Consider the following 16,046-nt stretch of genomic DNA (forward strand, 5'->3'; position numbering starts at 1 on the left):
GAAATCGGTCCGCGGACACTCCCCTCCTGCTTCCACTTCATTACCAGTATTGTCCTCGGGAGCGCGCAATCTGTGCGGCCATCTATGTCCAGCCCCGCCAGCTTTCTAATGACTTTCCAATGATGATTTAAAGTCTTGCACGGTCCTGTCCCGTTTCACACCCCACCCCACTTCCCCATTTCATTCTTTCTTTCTCATTTTTTTCAGTTTCAGGCGCTTTTGTCTGGAGCAGATTCACACATAAACCTTGAATAAAGGAGTTCCAAAGGACAAACTGTGGCCCCTGTTTCAGTTCAGCGCATTGGCAAGATTTAAAAGGGGGTTAGGGGCTTGCATTTACTTTGAAGAAGTTTTATAAATGCACACTTCTCTAAATGCCCTATTTCCCTCATTTTAAAACAACAAGGAACTTAAAGGTAGTATGTGAGCATAATGGGAAGCTTGGGGGCTTTGTGTGTTGCACAGCTGAGGTGTTGCACGGTGCCAGATTGCGCTGCGCCTTGCATGAACAGATGGGAGTGGATGAGTTAAAAAGGGAATGAGGAAGGGAATGGCAGACGTCTGGATATCACTCATGTGAAGTTATGCCTTGTTGCCTCTATGAATGGGCCATATCCTTTTAGACATGCAGCTGTATATGATGTTTGGCGCTGATGTGGTCTATAGTAGGTTGGTAAACAGTGATGCAGCCTGGGATGAACCATCTGTCAAGGCTCACTCTAAATGTGTGTAAACTGGCAGAGTCAAGTTTTTAATTTTAAATATGTCATGTTGCAACTTGGGACTGCAGAACAAAGCAGTGTGTAAAGTGGAGATGCATGTATGTTACGTGGTTTTAAAATTTCAAAATGTGAAAAGTTCGGGGGTGTTTGTATTCTGCACCCCCCCCCCCCCCCCCCCCCCCCACACACACACACACACACACACTCTAAGTTAGCCCTTTGTGGAACTACATTTTATGTTTGTACCTGCTTTCCACATTCTGAACAATAGATACTGACATTTTTGCTTATTCTTCTTAAGCAATAAATAACAAAATCCCCCCCAAAAAAACAAAAATTGGATGGAGTACATTGGTGACCATACACTTTCAAACCTTGCCTAGGATTCTCAATTGGAATTCAGTCTGTACTTTGACTAGGCTGTTGTGATTAAAATCATTCATTTGTAGCTCTGACTGCTAGGGTTTTTGTCCTGCTGGAAGGTGAACCTCTGCTCCAGGCTCAAGTCGTTTGCAGCTTTTAACAGGTTTTCTTTCAGGGTTATCCTATATTTTGCTCTATCCATCTTCCCATCAACTCTGACCAGCTTCCCCATCCTTGATGGAGAAAACCATCTTCACAACAAAATGCTGAAACCATGTTCCACTGTTTGTATGTTCAGTGAGGGCCACTCCAACACAAAAATCAGTGTTTTTTTTTGCCATACATGCAGTGTTGTATGCAAGGCAAAAGTTCCTTTTTGACCTCATCTGACCTGAGCACCTTTTTTTCACATGCTTACTGTGTCTGGTATGATGTCTAGCAAACTGCATACAGGACAATTTTCTTTCAACACTGGCTTTTCTTCTCACCTTCCAAAAAGGTCCCATTAGCTGTAGATCTCTGCAGCTCCTCCAGATTTACTATGGGTCCCTTGGCTGCTGCTCTGATCAATGCCTGATACCCAGCCTGTCAGTTTAGGTGGACAGCCACGCCTTGTTAGGTGTGCACCTTGTGACTTACTACTTTCTATTAAAAAGATGGAGCAGAGGTCCACGATATATTCCAAGCTTGGAATATTGTTTTATAACCTAACCATCCCAAACCTGTCTGCTGTGTTCCTTGGTCTTTGTGATGAACATGTTTCTTTACTAATGTTCTCTGACAAACCTCTGAGGCAGTGACAGAACAGCCAGATGTATACTGAGATCAGATTTTACACAGCTGGATTTACTATATCAGCTAACCTCTAAAGCAACTGGTTGCCCTGGATTTTATTATTAATAGGAATGAGCAAAATCTCTGAGCAGAGCTTCTACAGACATGCCACAAAAGTCTTGTGTCCTCCCAGCTTGATGCTGCCACGATGATTTTAGGTGACCTGAATTCAGATGGTTGCACTGGATTTTCTTTAGAGGAATCAGATAAATTTTCCATGCACTTCTCAATTATACACTAATCTGTGTTGGTTAACATTTTAAATTATTTACATGTTACTCTATATTTCTTTTTATTTTTGTGGACTACATAAGGTGACATGTTAAAATATGAGTCAAGAAGGTGGCCTAGACTGAAAACAAGTACATGACAACGGAACAGACCGGCAGCCAGTCACAAATATGAGTGTTGTCTCTTGTTTAGAACCCTCAGCATCATGTTGTGACCTTGTAGCATCAATTTGTAATGTACAGCCTTCATCCATCCAAACTGAATGAAGCACAGCCTCCTTATTCTCCCATTCAGACATGAAGTATGGTATGTAAGAGCAAAACACAGAGCTAGGCTGGACTATGCTCTGATTAAGTATACCTAAAGCATTAACTTGAAGACAGAAGACAGCACAATGTCAGCAGAACTGTGTGAATCTTCTAAATGTGCAGAAACGGGCGGTAGTAGTCACACTTTCGGGGCACGGGTAGGATTAAACAGGCCTGTGCAGGGCTCCAGGTTTGACCTTGGTTTGAAAGCAATTGTCTCAGTCTGAACTCAAAACAGCATCAAATCACGGCTTGCGAGTTAGATCTAAGTGACACAACATTTATTTTTCATGGGAATCCATGAAGACTTTCCACAATGTCAACCCATGATCAAACCCCAGGTACAGTGCCCTCCACCATTATTGGTAGTCCTGGCAAAGACCCACAAAGCATTCAAAAGCCTTTTATTGCATTGTCACATTCCCAATTGAAAAACAACTTTTAGTTTCAGTATGTGAACAGGGGATGCAAAACACTTGTGGGCACCTAACAATGATTATACTTACTTTAGTAATCCCTGACTTTTTGTATCCCTGAGGTATAAATATGATGTGGTCTATTAACAGCTCTTCAAAATGAGAAAGACAAGAGAACATGGCGTTCTTTAGGCCAACTTGTATCATGTGAAATGACAAACTGATCTGTGAATGAGGTTTGCTGGTTGGGCACTCATTGCAAAGCTATGATCTGAAAAGGGCTAAGATCGAGCTTTTCAAAAACACTTCAGGATGGTTTGGCCTGAAGCAAAGGATGATATGTGTGAAACCACCTTATTCCTGTTGTGATGTTTAGGACTTTGTGTTTTTTCATGTATTTTAAATCTGTGACGCCTTCAAAGCCAGATTATGCCAGAAATTAGCAGAAATGAGCCCCAGCCCTCTTCTGCCTGTCTTGCATGGCACCTGACCTCAATGTTCCCTCCAGTTGGAGGGACCTTACTGTAGGTTCTTCAGGCCACACTCAAGGACCCAAAACTTGATCGCCACACTTAGCAGCTTAAAACAACTCAGACTAAAAATGTTCATATCAGTGGGATAGAACACTATGTTAGTAGATTTTAAGTCTACTATTTTACAAAAGACTATTGTTATATTTATTGCTGCTCTACAAAGTCCGTGGTCCTATGTAGAGTTACCTTAGCTGAGCTGGGTGGCTGTATCAACGCTGCTCATGAGCTCATTTGACAGATCAGCTGACCTTAAGTCTGTTGGGTAATTTTTAAACAAACTACAAGACCTAGGAAGAAAAGTGTCACACTATTATCAATGCTGCTGCTTAACTGAGACAAAATCTGAAGGTTTTTTCCATTCTTGGTGCAGCTAGAGAGGACTGACAAGTTGTAGCTGATCTGGTGGACTGATACAGCCAGCAGGCTCAAACATTTTCACTTCACATAAACACAGACACTGTTCAACTGATAAAAACGGATAACAGACTAATAAAATAGAACAGAATAGAATAGAAATATCCTTAATTGTCCCACAGTGGGGAAATCCGGGTGTATCAGCAGCAAAGTAAATATATAATATACATTATTTGCTAACATGGCGTCCTATCACACTAATATGTACATTTTCAGTTTGAGTTGTTTACAATTTCTGAGATCAGCTAAAACTCACAGCACGTCTGGATGGATGGATGGATGGATATTATTATACACTGTGGAGCCATGGATGACGTGGCTAAGAAAAAATCAGAAAGACTGAAGGAGGATTTCACTCGTCTTCTGAATATTGTTGGAGGTCTCAATATCAAGGTGTTTCTCAGCAGACCCTTTGCACTGATTTCCTGTGGAGATGAGATTTTTTCGGGACTTCTGATGATTAATAAGTGGTTGAAAAAAACATGTGCTACCACACCTGTGAACTTCATCGACAACTTCAATATTTTTTGGGAAAAAAGACAACTCTTCAAGCAAGAAGGTTTCTGTTTGAACAAGCCAGGAGCCAGACGTCTCACATTTTATCTCTTCTATTCAGTAAATAATCCACCAGCAGCTTCGACCTTCAGCAGAGAACATGGAGTATCAACAACAATGATAACGCTGCCTCCAACAGCTCCAGCAGAAACAATCAGCCAGTTGGCTGAGAAAGAGAGGTCATCAAAAAAGGTCTCACCGTCGAAATCCACAGGAGAGATGGGCCCCCCAGTTATACCTCCCTCCCCCAAAACCCAGACACAGAGCGACACCCCTGGTAAACCCCCCTCACCCCAGACCCCGACCCAGACTGCACAGAACTCTCCCATCTCCCCACTGAGCCCGCTTTTTGCTTTACTGGATTCTGATAACATGAAAGGAGCTCTTAAGATTGGGACCCAAATGGCTCTGACCTCTTCTCCATTCAACACCCCCCGTGGCCGAGGCCCTGCTACTAAACCAACATCTTCCAAATGCTGCAGACCTCCACCACCTCCTAATCTATCTCCTCCTAATCAGGACCGTAAAATCACTTCTCTGTGATACAGTCTGGGCCCCAGTGATAACTCTATCAGAAATGAGCATGTCCAGGAAAAACTTGGGCCCCTAATAGGAGAAAGTTGTAAAATCTCTGAACTTATACGTGACAGAAAGAACAAAGCCAAAAGGATAAGAAACAGTAATAAACAATCAACAAAAGCCATAAACTGTCAGGTACAACCAGACACAGAGTTATCAGCAACTAAGTCATATAAACTGGCTTTACTGAACATTAGATCTCTGTCCGGAAAATAATTTTTAATCAATGACTTCATTACTGACCACGATCTTGATGTTATGTTTTTAACAGAAACATGGTTACATGAATTTAATGAAGCTCCCATTCTGATAGAGGCGACGCCTCCGAACTACAATTTTCTTTGTGAGAGCAGACAGCAAAGAAATGGTGGAGGGGTGGCCACTTTGTTTAAAGATTTATTAGAGTGTAAAAAAGTATTTCTGGGCAAATTTGACTCGTTTGAATATTTGGCTCTCCAGGTAAAGAGCCCGGTCCGAACCATGTTTTTGAATATTTACAGGCCTCCTAAGTCCAAAACAAACTTTTTCAGTGATTTTAATGAGCTTTTATCTGTGATATGTGTTGATTATGACTGTTTAATTATTGTGGGAGACTTCAACATTCACATGGACAATCCTGAAGACAGAAGTACAATAGATCTATGTGACACTCTTAGAAATGTTGGTTTGACTCAACATGTTAAACAGCAAACGCACAAACAGGGACATATTTTGGACTTGATCATCACTAAGAGTCTAAACATTTCCAAGGTGTCTGTAACTGATGTTGCTCTATCTGACCACTTTTCTGTTATTTTTGAAAGCATCATATCCAATAGTTCAGTTTGCCAAAGAGACATGATCAGAAAACGCATCTTTAAGGACGGTGCTGCTGAAACCTTTAACCAGATTTACTCTTCTACCTCCACTTTGCCCTGTAACACTGTAGATGAGCTGGTAGAAAACTTTCTTTCTAAAATCTCGGACATTATTGATTCAATTGCTCCAATTAAAGTGAAAGTCGTTTCTGGGAAGAAAATGTCTCCATGGAGAAGGGCTCCACCAGTCAGAAGTGAAAAAAAGGAGTGTTGAAAAGCTGAACGCAGGTGGAGAAAGACTGGACTCCAGGTTCACTATATTATCTATAAAGAGAGACTATACAGGTATAACCTACAACTGAAAAATGCAAGGGAATCTTTCTTTTCTGAGATCATAAGCAAAAACATTAACAATGCTCGTGCATTATTTGCCACGGTCGACAGGCTAACAAACCCTCCTGTAACTGTAACATCTGAACTCCACTCTACCAAGGCCTGCAATGAATTTGCTAAATTCTTTACTGAAAAAACCCAAAAGATCAGAGGGGCAGTCAGCACATCCACATCAACTCCAGTACCAAAGTTGTCTCCAACTAGAACTGATTTTGACAAAATTTCCCAATTTCACCAAATAAACTACAAAAATCTAGAAGAAATCGTATAGCAACTAAGCTCTTCTTCCTGCTGTCTCGATCTTTTACCCACAGCTTTCCTTAAGAAAGCTTTGCCTGCAATAACATCTGATTTAACACAAATAATAAACACGTCCCTTTTGTCAGGTGTTTTCCCCCAGGCCCTAAAAACAGCAATTATCAAACCTCTATTGAAAAACAGCAACTTGGACAAGCTGCTACTACAGAACTACAGGCTTATATCAAACCTCTCCTTCATCAGTAAGATTATTGAAAAAGCTGTGTTTCAGTAGTTAAACAACTTCCTAACAACGACCAACCGCTTCAATGTCTTCCAGTCAGGCTTCCTGCTCACCACAGTACAGAGACTGCTCTTGTCAAGGTGTTCAGTGACATCCGTATAAATGCAGACTGTGGAAGAACCACAGTGCTGGTATTATTGGACCTTAGTGCAGCATTCGACACTGTTGATCACTCCATTTTATTAGAGCACCTGGAAAACTGGGTCAGCCTTTCTGGTACAGCACTCAACTGGTTTAAATCCTACTTGAAGGACAGGGACTTTTTTGTGTTAGTAGGTAACTTTACATCAGAGAGCACAAAAATCACATGTGGAGTTCCCCAAGGGTCCATCTTAGGGCCCCTCCTATTCAATATCTACATGCTCCCCCTAACTCAGATTTTAATGAACAACAACGTAAGTTATCATAACCATGCAGACGACACACAGCTATACGTTACGATGTCACCAGGTGACTATGAACCCATTCAAGCGCTGGGTAAATGCATAGAAGCAATCAATGCTTGGATGTGCCAAAATTTTCTTTGCTCAATCAAAACAAAACTGAAGTAATAATCTTTGGACCAAAGGAAGAGCGTTTAAAAGTTAGCACACAGCTTAAGGTAATACAGCTAGAAACCACCAGTCAGGCTTGAAACCTGGGTGTAGTGATGGACTCAGACCTGGACCTTCAGAGGCACATAAAGGTAGTAACAAGGTCAGCCTTCTATCACCTAAAGAACATCTCCAGGATTAAAGGACTAATGTCTCAACAGGACCTTGAAAAACTAATTCATGCGTTCATCTTTAGTAGAATTAATTACTGCAACAGTGTCTTCACAGGTCTGCCTAAAAAGTCGATCAGACAGCTGTAGTTGATCCAGAACGCTGCTGCCCGCATCCTCACTAGAAATAAGAAAGTGGAGCACATCACCCCGGTTCTAAAGTCCCTACACTGGCTTCCTGTAGGTCAGAGAATAGAGTTTAAAATACTTCTGTTAGTCTTTAAATCACTGAATGGCTTAGGACCAAAATACATTACAGACTTGTTGTCAGTGTATCAACCACCCAGACCTCTCAGGTCTTCTGGCTCAAATCTACTCTGCACACCCAGAACCAGAACCAAACATGGAGAAGTAGCTTTTAGTTCTTATGCTCCACTAATCTGGAATAAACTCCCAGAAAACTGTAGAAGCGCTAAAACCCTAAGTTGCTTTAAATCAAGATTAAAAACTTAAAAAGTTGTTTAGAGTGGCCTTTAAATGTGTTATCTAAACATTATTCGTTTTCTGTCCAACTTTCCTTTCGTTTTCTTATCCATCATTCTATTCTCTATATTTTTTTTTAATTACCTCTGTTGTTGGATTTCCTGTATCACTGTAATGGTTTTCCTCATGTAGAGCGCCTTGAGTGACTTGTGGCTGAAAAGCACTATATAAATAAACTTGACTTGACTTGACTTGACTTGACTTGACGTTAATGGATGGATGGATGGATGGATGTATGGATGGTTGGATGGATGGATGGATGGATGGATGGATGGATGGATGGATGAATAGATGGATGGATGGATGGATGAATGGATGGATGGATGAATGGATGGATGGATGGGGATGGATGGACGGATGGATGGATGGATGGATAGATGGTCTCTAATGTGTTGTATAGGCTGTAGACATCAGTTTGTCTTTGTAGATAAACTTGTTTTACTTTTTTAGTCTTGTTCCTTTTGTGCATGCTATTCCAATTTACTTACAATTCACTTCCTGTTTTGCTTGTCAGCCCGATCTGAGTTTCTTTGTCTCCTTGTAGTTTGGTACTTTGAGTCATTGTTGTGCTGGATAATGTTTTGCGTTACTTTTGTTTTCTAGCTTCTGTTCAAGCCATTCCCTCTCATAAGATTCTCTTAGTTGTCTCAATCACTTGTTCCATCTGGTCCCTATCTCAGTAAAAGTCCTCATTTTACATAATCCTCCTTCTTCACTTCATTGCAATATCCAACTGTTGTATGTTTCTGTTGGCCCCAGTGTTTTTGGTTGTGATTCTGTACTCTGTTTACTCGTCTTCTGTTTCTAATATTAAACTCTTTGCTTTACATTCTACATGCCTGACCTTCCTACCTACATATAGGTCCTCCATTCACTGCACTTTAACAATGTCCACTGTCAGGCATTGTTAGTATAGTGGAGGATCTCTTATACTGTGGGCCATTTTCTTTTCCCAAGGCCCTGGAAAACTTGTTAAAGTGCATGCCATCATGAAACCCTTGAAACACCAGAAACCGTTTTGTAAAAATCTGGATATGGGTCATTATTAGGTCTTTCAAAAGGATATTGATCCAAAAAATTTGCCAATCAACAGAGAAATTGTTCATCAGACATACAATCAAGCTTCTTATTCTGTAGACCTCAATCCTTAGCTCTGTTTCTTGACTTGCTTTAAGTGTTAAACATCACTGCAGCTGAATCAGAGACATAAAATGTTTCAATTATCAAAATCTCTGAGATCAGACATTATATCTACAGTGCAACGCATGTTTTGACGTTGTGAGCTTCATGCATTTTCATGAGACATTTTATATATCCAAACTTCACTGCGGTAACTTTCACTTTATAAATAAAGCACATATTAGTTGTTTAACTTTAAGCAACAACCCACTGACCTACTTTATAGACTTTATGAGTCACATAAGACAATCAGTGTGCATTGCAGCCAAGGTAGAAACGCTTCTTAAACTTACTTATTTGATAGGCAACAGAACGCCCACTCTCACTTACTTTGCTGTTTCTCACATTTATCTCCTCCCCCACTTATCTCCCATCTCACCCATTCCCACTTCCTCTCTGCAGTTCTCTACCTTTTCTTGCTGTTTCAAATCCCCGCAGTGCTATTTAGAGCGTGGCACAGAACTATATTAATGGGAGTAAAGAAGATTGCACAGGTAACACAAGTCCAGTTGGTGCTGCACTCAGCAGTGCGGCTGCACACCGAGCAACAGGGACCTCCTGTTTACTGAGTCACCCTCCCTGAACGGCGCTATATAATTCTCTTTGAACGCCACGGCATATGCAAGCTACAAAAAAGCACAAAATAAGAGGGGACACCATGCACACCCAAGCATAAAGCTGCAGGCGCTCTTTACAAACACACACTAACGGCAGGGCACACACAAGCACAGCGTTATGTGATAAGTGTGTCCTCTCTGCGTGTGCCAGCAAGACTTTGAAGGGGAGGCAGTTTTCCCTCAGGAGTAAACACCCACAGAAGACAAATAACTGTATTCAACAAATAGTCCAAATGCGCTAAAAGACCAACACACACACATAACTTTTTGTCCATCATGGCTGTAATCAATATTTCCGCAACCCAGCCTTAAATTGTTCATGCAGGCCAGAAGAGGGCTAATGAGGCAAAGCTGTGAAGACAATGTGGACCATAAAATTAGGCTGTTCTCTAAAAGACAGTGATCCCTACTATCTGCAAGTTTACTGACGCTCTTCTCAGAATGAGAACTTACTAAAGTGAAGCCCCTGAGACCCCCTCCTGCATGACAGTTAATGAGGGGGCATGTCTCTCTGAGAGAGCGCAGATGTGGTTTCCCTCTGATCTGCTTTGTCAAAGCCCTCCTGCCTTATCGTTGTCGACGCTCTCTGAATTGTAGTTCATGTATGAAACGTAAATGGCCTGTGAATCTTGCTTGTTGGAGTCACCCTTAAATGACAGCTTGCTAAATATTTATCAATGCATTATGTAACATAAAGTTGTGCTGTGGGAGAAAGTGTGAAGAAGAACAGAGGTTGTTCTTTAGAGGATGGGATGATCTATCTTGTTCTTCTGCTGTCTTAAAACTCTGCATGAAATTCTGCTTTTTTTATGGTTTTAGTGGTCTGAAAAATTATCCTGAAAATAATTCTTGTTGTTTTAATGCAGCATGTGTGTCCATTGCAGCAAAGTCTGCTGAATTCCTTCATTCAGGTGAAGGATATACACCCTAACACTTTAACTAAATCTCTGAAGAAGATGCTTACTGCAAACAGTAAATATGTGTTAATGGGTATATTTAAATAAGAAGATACAGGTCCTTCTCAAAATATTAGCATATTGTGATGAAGTTCATTATTTTCCATAATGTAATGATGAAAATTTAACATTCATATATTTTAGATTCATTGCACACTAACTGACATATTTCAGGTCTTTTATTGTCTTAATACAGATGATTGTGGCATACAGCTCATGAAAACCCAAAATTCCTATCTCACAAAATTAGCATATTTCATCCGACCAAAAAAAGAAAAGTGTTTTTAATACAAAAAACGTCAACCTTCAAATAATCATGTACAGTTATGCACTCAATACTTGGTCGGGAATCCTTTTGCAGAAATGACTGCTTCAATGCGGCGTGGCATGGAGGCAATCAGCCTGTGGCACTGCTGAGGTCTTATGGAGGCCCAGGATGCTTCGATAGCGGCCTTTAGCTCATCCAGAATGTTGGGTCTTGAGTCTCTCAACGTTCTCTTCACAATATCCCACAAATTCTCTATGGGGTTCAGGTCAGGAGAGTTGGCAGGCCAATTGAGCACAGTGATACCATGGTCAGTAAACCATTTACCAGTGGTTCTGGCACTGTGAGCAGGTGCCAGGTCGTGCTGAAAAATGAAATCTTCATCTCCATAAAGCTTTTCAGCAGATGGAAGCATGAAGTGCTCCAAAATCTCCTGATAGCTAGCTGCATTGACCCTGCCCTTGATAAAACACAGTGGACCAACACCAGCAGCTGACACGGCACCCCAGACCATCACTGACTGTGGGTACTTGACACTGGACTTCTGGCATTTTGGCATTTCCTTCTCCCCAGTCTTCCTCCAGACTCTGGCACCTTGATTTCTGAATGACATGCAGAATTTGCTTTCATCCGAAAAAAGTACTTTGGACCACTGAGCAACAGTCCAGTGCTGCTTCTCTGTAGCCCAGGTCAGGCGCTTCTGCCGCTGTTTCTGGTTCAAAAGTGGCTTGACCAGGGGAATGCGGCACCTGTAGCCCATTTCCTGCACACGCCTGTGCACAGTGGCTCTGGATGTTTCTACTCCAGACTCAGTCCACTGCTTCCGCAGGTCCCCCAAGGTCTGGAATCGGCCCTTCTCCACAATCTTCCTCAGGGTCCGGTCACCTCTTCTCATTGTGCAGCGTTTTCTGCCACACTTTTTCCTTCCCACAGACTTCCCACTGAGGTGCCTTGATACAGCACTCTGGGAACAGCCTATTCGTTCAGAAATGTCTTTCTGTGTCTTACCCTCTTGCTTGAGGGTGTCAATAGTGGCCTTCTGGACAGTAGTCAGGTCGGCAGTCTTACCCATGATTGGGGTTTTGAGTGATGAACCAGGCTGGGAGTTTTAAAGGCCTCAGGAATCTTTTGCAGGTCTTTAGAGTTAACTCGTTGATTCAGATGATTAGGTTCATAGCTCGTTTAGAGACCCTTTTAATGATATGCTAATTTTGTGAGATAGGAATTTTGGGTTTTCATGAGCTGTATGCCAAAATCATCCGTATTAAGACAATAAAAGACCTGAAATATTTCAGTTAGTGTGCAATGAATCTAAAATATATGAATGTTAAATTTTCGTCATGACATTATGGAAAATAATGAACTTTATCACAATATGCTAATATTTTGAGAAGGACCTGTATAAGAATTTTTTTCCCTTAACCGACTGTTAATTTGAGAAGGAAAAGTCTCGATTTTTCCAGGTCTGGGTAGGTTTGGAAAAGACAATGGATAATGAAAAAACATTTGTATTCTGTAAAAGATCCATGCTTCTATTTATCGATCCATCCATCGATCCATCCATCCATCCATCCATCCATCCATCCATCCATCCATCCATCCATCCATCCATCCATCCATCTATTTTTGAGTGGTCAGAGAAATCCCAAGAGAACTCTTGCATGCATGGGGTGAAAATGCTAACTCCATGCCCAAAAAGTAACAAATGTGCAACATGGTTGTAGAGTTTCAACCATAAATTTAAAGAGAACTTTTACATTTCTATATAAAGGAAGTAAGAACGAATGAGAACTCTACAAATTCGGGTTTGGAAAACATAAAATTCTACATACAAGACGTTTGCAGAAACCCTGCAATTAGACTCTTAACTCCATGTTATGATTATTTTCTGCAACCAACTCAGCTTTTAAATGCTAGCACTTTAAAATTAAACTTTCATCCATGGTTAGACAGGGTTAAAACTCACTTTGCTTTGAGCATTGCTGTCCCTGACTGAGCAGTGCTCAGCACTTGAAATGCTTTCAACCTCATGTATTCAAACACTGGTATCAGCTCCTGAACAGCCACAATGCTCCAGACACACTCGCTGGCTGCTGAAGAATATCAAGAGTTTGTTGTTTTGAAGTTTGGGGGCTCATTAGGTTGGCTCACGTACAAGAGTCACAGTACACTGCACTGTTAGATGACTGTATGCCCGGGAGATGCTTTCACAGCTTTTATGTTGGGTACTATAAACCATCCATAGATATCTCGGCTTTATAGTATGTTTAATTTAAAATACTGCGAAACAACAAATTTTATGTAAAAAAACAAAACCCTTGGTCAGGAACATTCGATGTAAATTTTCATAGGTACATGAAGACCTTAAGGCAAACTTTTTAATTCTAGTTTGATAGGATGTGCAATACAAGAAAGTGTTTATTTTTATAGTATTTTTCTTAGCTGGATCCTACTACTTGTCATGCTCAGTCTGCTCATGTTTGTGTTTTGTGTTCCTACTTCTCCATGCAAGTTACCAGTTTTAGTTATTAAAAAACTACTCTACTCACCATGCACCTCCCTCAGAGGTGACAGTGGCTCAGGTGGTGGGAGTTTGTCCTGTAACTGGTGGACTCCTGCTTGTTGTGTCCTTGGGCGAGATTCTTCACCCACCTTGACTGCTGATGGTGGTCAGACGGCTCGGGGGCCCTACTTCAGCCCCACTTCTGTCAGTCTGCCCCAGGCCTACATTGCAGCTGTGGCTACAATGTAGCCTACCACTGTCAGTATGTGAATGTGTGTATGAATGGGGGGTGACTGATTGTAGTGTAAAGCAAGTGGAGGCCATTTACCATTTACCATGCTCTGTTCTGCACATCGGTCGGTCAAACCAACAAACCCTTTAAAACCGCTGTGGGTCCAAATGTGAAAAACAATTAAGTTCCCATTCTGAAACATCAAGTCCTATAACATACATAAAATCTGTGTATCATTTATGATGCATCTGGTAACAGATATTGCATGTGTATTTTGGAAAAGTGTGTAAAATTTACAGTGAGGAACCGCATAAAGATTAAGTTAGTTATGTTTTCCATGAGATCACCATGTTTTTTTTTCCTTCTCCCATCATCCCATGATACCAAGTGGTCAAATATGTTTTAGCTGAATTTCTAAAGAGTTAGGAAGAACTCCTATCATGTCAGCCACTGTTAAAGATTTGGCATGTTGAAGTAACTGTATCTTCATCAGTGCAAACAGAGTGTCAGACTAGTGTAGCATGAGATTAAGTGATGATGTTATTGGGTCACTGCTGGTACATTTGTGTAGCAGTTATTCAAGTTTCATAGCAATGGCACCTGGTTTGACTGGAGTTCAAATGAAGTCTGCTGCGATTTCAGATGCACATGGAATGCTTGAACATTTTTTACTTACAACCATGTCTCTTCACAAGCCACTGAAACTCAAGGTAGACATATAATAGTTTAGGATACTGCTTAGCTCTCACCTCAAACTGGTTTGGTTTAAAAATTGGAATTAAGGGTTAGATTTACAATAAAGGGTATTAGTATGTATTAGATGTGAATAAATGTATGATGAGGCTTAGAAAAGAAGACAATATTAAAGGCTGAAAGTCAGTGGTCATGGCTGCTGTCACATGTTGTGGATGTCCAAAGGACAAGCCCCATGGAGCATAATACTATCAGTGTGTTCCATTTGAACCCTAAAGACTGTATTTCTTAGTACCAGGTTGAGAAATTATAGTCTGAACGCTGCTGAGGTCGAAATTCCAAATGTATAATCCAACATGGCTGCCACTTTACATAGTGATAAATGCAGTAATTAAGTATAATTGTACTTTGCAGTATTTGTACTACCTCTATTTGTGAAGTCTTTGATTTGCTGGACTACAGTATACGTGCAAATGATAGACAGGAAGCCATGTTCGTGCTCTACATTTTGTTTCTCCATTGCTTTCAGCAACACTCTAAAAAAGAAAAAGCCTTATAAACAGAGATCTTTGCACGCATGCAGACACACACAGCAGGCAGCACCCAATTATCTTTGCTCATAGTAAATGAGAAATAGGCAAATTAGTACAGGTTGTGCATGTCTTCAGAGAGTACAGTAGAATATAATAAGCAGGGGAAAACGTCCTCACTCACAGTTCTTCTCAACCCTCAGCACAAAGCGAAATGTAGGCTATTTCATAAAACTACAACCACATGTCATCAAAGCTCTCCCTGCGGAGGCGTTATTCTTTAGCGCTCCTCCCATCTAAGCGCTCTATTGCTTCTCTCTGCCATCTTTGTTTGCAACACTTGTCCCGTGTCACATAGAGGAAAAAGCCTGCACCCGACTCATCTCAACAGCTTGTGTGTCGATAGGAAAAGAAATAGATGAATCTTTAAAACAAATTCAGCCTCCGTTTCCAGAGAACAGAAGGCTGACAAAGTTTTAGGGAGGCAGCCATGAAGTTCTCCCTCATTAAATGGAATAGCTGTTCTATATTCAGGGTCTCAATGGGGCTAACAAACGCAATCAATGGGCCAAACGCAGTTCGTTCCACCAGAGCATGGGCCTTTTTGTCTAGGCTTGGTGGGTGGAGTTGGTTGGGATACTGGGGACAGGCCAGCCCTTCAAAACAGGTACTTCTTCCCAGCTGAGAGGACTGGTTCACTGCACATCATTATTTTCTCTCAGTGTATCACAGAGGACTGGGTGATTTCAAACAGCTGAGCTCATTTTTTCTCAGAGGCTGTGTCTTTGAGGAACAACCACCCTGAACATCCAGCCAGAAATACAACAGATCAAAGCATATTTCTGTGTTAAAATGGCCTTGTTAACAACTCGAACTAAAACCAATTAAGGATTTCTAGGTAAGACTTGAAAACTGATGCTTACAGATGCTCTCCATCCAATCTGACTTATGTTTAGCTAGTTTGAATTGACAGAAATATCAGTTTCTAGATATGTAAAGCAGATAGTTCCAAATATTTACACCGTTTGCACAGTGTTGTAAATATTCTGATTATTTAATATTTATATTTTATTAAATACTTCAGGCTTATCAGTCATTGGTATTAGGACAATGGAGAAAAGGGTGAGCCAAGCTCTGAC

This window comes from Girardinichthys multiradiatus, chromosome 6 (assembly GCF_021462225.1).
Source record: "Girardinichthys multiradiatus isolate DD_20200921_A chromosome 6, DD_fGirMul_XY1, whole genome shotgun sequence".
Classification (NCBI taxonomy): Eukaryota; Metazoa; Chordata; class Actinopteri; order Cyprinodontiformes; family Goodeidae; genus Girardinichthys; species Girardinichthys multiradiatus.